This window comes from Trichosurus vulpecula, chromosome 3 (assembly GCF_011100635.1).
Source record: "Trichosurus vulpecula isolate mTriVul1 chromosome 3, mTriVul1.pri, whole genome shotgun sequence".
NCBI classification, from domain to species: domain Eukaryota; kingdom Metazoa; phylum Chordata; class Mammalia; order Diprotodontia; family Phalangeridae; genus Trichosurus; species Trichosurus vulpecula.
Genome location: NC_050575.1, coordinates 327778380 through 327781448, shown reverse-complemented (window position 1 = coordinate 327781448; position 3069 = coordinate 327778380). Strand labels below are relative to the sequence as shown.

Here is a 3069-nt window from a genome sequence, read left to right as displayed (position 1 = left end):
AAACAAAGGCCATTCTGGTTACACCCAGCCAAGGTGCTGCTGCTGCCACTGACATGACAGGTACAGGCCCCAACCCTACTAAAAACCGGTTTGCAAAACTCAATCTAAAATTAGGTACTGGTTCTTCCAAACAAGCTCGAACCAGCTAAATCCCACCACTGGACAGCTACTAAGCCTCTGAGGCCAGATTTGAACTCATGAAGATACAGGACCTTAAATGCTTGGCAGAGAAGTTTATATTTTATAATAAAGGCAATAAAGATGCCTTTTATTTATTAATTGTTTTAAATTATTTATTTATTAATCAGTAGAGTGATATGGTCAGACTATCAATTCGAAAGATTTACCTGCTGTGTAAAGGATGGATTGCAAAGGGGGCAGACACTGCAGGCAAGAGGCCAGTGAAAAGGCAAACACCATGTTCCAGGTGAAAAGTGATAAGGGACTAAACTAAGGTAGGATGGTTTGAGGAGAGAGGAGGGGTTGGATGTGACAGATGTTATGAAGACAGAATCAATAGGATTTGGCATCTGGTTGGACATTGGAGGTACAAAAGAGGAAAGAGTTAATGATATCATTGAGGTTTTGAGCCTGGTTACCACCAAGAGAAGCAGAAAACATCTCTGTGCTGTTCATTGTTCAAAAAATGAAGGAAGTAACATAAGGAATTGTTTTCCTGGTCCTGATTCTCACCAACAAGAAGGTGGTTGCCAAGACAGAAGTTATAAGAACCTTACAAAATTGTAGTAATCCAGCCCCAAATCAGGAGAAAATAAACACAGAGCAGCAGGGGCACATGCTCCCGTGATGATGCCCACGACAGCCCATCCTCAAGCCAGACCAAGAGTAGAAGCTCACATTCTAATGGATGTGTGCCAATGGTATGTTTCTTCTCCCTTCTGTGAACCTTGACCTTATCCATCTGTCTTCTGTATCTGGCTTCTCTGCCGGATTGCTGAATTCTTCTTAGAAGTCATTAAAGCTAACTTCCTCATGGAGAATAATCTGAACATGCCTCTTCCAATTTTTATGAATGAGGATTGGAATATTTATCTTTTAGCTTAAAAAATTTTTCCCAGTGTGATCAATATATATTTTAATTAAGTTTAATGAATTTAGGGTCCTATTTTCTAATAAGAGTTTTGAAAGGGGTATACTATTGCCAAAACTGAAAGTTTTCACACACTTCAGACTCAGACTCTTAGAATATGTATAAAAGAAGTGCATTTGCTATAAGAAATGAATAAATAAAGCATTTATTAAGCACTTACTATATGCAAAGCATTCTGCTAAATGCAAGGATACAAGTAGAAAAACAAAAATCTCTGCTCTCAAGGAGCTCAATACTCTAATGGAGGAAATAATATATAGGGAAGGTTTTAACTGCAAGTGAGGAGGGGAAAGCCCCCGGTTCTTAAGGTACAAAGGCAAAGCAGATGTTAAGTTCTCTTCTTTAATGTCGTTTCCATTGATAACATGATATCAGCTTCAGGTCTTGGTGGTGGCAGGTATTGGCATTGCCTTTGCGCTTTTAGGGCACGCACTGACTGTGGCTACAGCCCAGCTAAGGCTAGTGGCCTCACGCATACAGATGGTTAGTCCATTGCATGGCCCAGGAGAGAACCAGATGTAGGGCTTTCCTTTACCTACACAGCTCAAAAAGCAGCAGTAATAGGGCTCCCACCATGCCGAGAAACTGACAATCTGGCTGGCATTGCTCCTTGGGGCTGTGGGCACTGTAAATCTAATGTATGTCTTTGGGGGAAAAAAATTCTGTGGATGAGAATGGCATTAAGATGCCAGGTGAGTTGGACGATGATCTTGTGCTCATTCAGCAGCTCCAGTGAACAGACAAGTGTTTTAAGGATTTTGGGCAGATGATCATTGAGCCCATCAGTCCCTGCTTCCTCCCAGACTCTCTGCTAAAGCCATATTGCCAACCCCAATATAGGCTAGTCCTGGAGTGACTGGCATCCTGCTGCACTCCGAGCGATCACTGGCCACAGGCTGATGGTTCAAAAAGCTTCTGGATATTGAGACCCTCTTTCAGCATTTGGCCCTACTCATTGTGATCTTCACTCCTGAAACTGGCATGACAGTATTTCTCCTTGTTAACAGTGTGGATCCCCATGGCTTTATCTCATACCACCTCTTTCAGGATGGATGGCACAATATCAAGGACATCTCATGCCTAAACAGAGACCCAACATGCCTAGTAGTAGTCAACCATAAGGAGACATTTAGGCTTCATTCTTATGATGGTACCTATGATCCTGGGATAGGAACTCTGATGACTTGAGCGGGGCTTGGCCTGTCTACTTTCCTCAAGACCATTGCCTTGAATGGGGTGGAAGATGCCTGGATGATCTTAGAAAACTAAACCCTAGAAGACTGACCTGCCGGAAACCTTCAAATAGCAGCAGACTCAACCCAACTAAGAGGAGCAGCAGGGAGTGGCTGACCTCGCCAACACTACCAAACAGAGCCTCTTTATCTCTCTCACCAGTTGCCTCTGGCAGCCACTCAAACAGCCATGAAAACCTCCATTCTTGCCTTCCTGGCCCTGGGAGCATCCATGCCCCAGGCCTCCAGGGCCAGAGTCCACCTGACAATGAAGTGCATCCTAGAGCCAGAAATAAAGTAATAAAATAAAATGATAGCAGTTTCTAATGTTGAACCATTTGACTGTGCCAGGGACTTTGGTGGCAAGAACTTTCTTTCCTATGGCTGGTAGCTGCATTGCCATAGGGGCTGCTTCCCAGAATCATGGCTAAGGGCATTGTGCTGGAAGCATTGCTATTTCCTGGGCTCCTGGACATTTCCAACGTCCTGGGCTGTCTCCATCAGGTCTAAGGGGAGATGGTGGTCATGATGAGGATGGTGGTCAGACTTGCCTGACAAATGGTGCCTCTCATCTCTCCTATGCTGGCTTGCTTGTCCTGTATATAGAGGTTGGTTGAAAGGTGGCAGGGATGACAGGCCCCTTCTTCACTTGAATTGCTTCCTTTGATAATGGCTATGAAGGCTAGATGGGTGGTCTGGGATGTGTCACCACACCCAGGACTCCTG

The 3069-nt window shown here is 44.2% G+C and overlaps 1 pseudogene; it reads left to right on the top strand.

The window, feature by feature from the left end:
* Positions 1-361: 361 nt before the first annotated feature.
* On the top strand, positions 362-2537 carry LOC118842556 (annotated as a pseudogene).
* Positions 2538-3069: the final 532 nt, after the last annotated feature.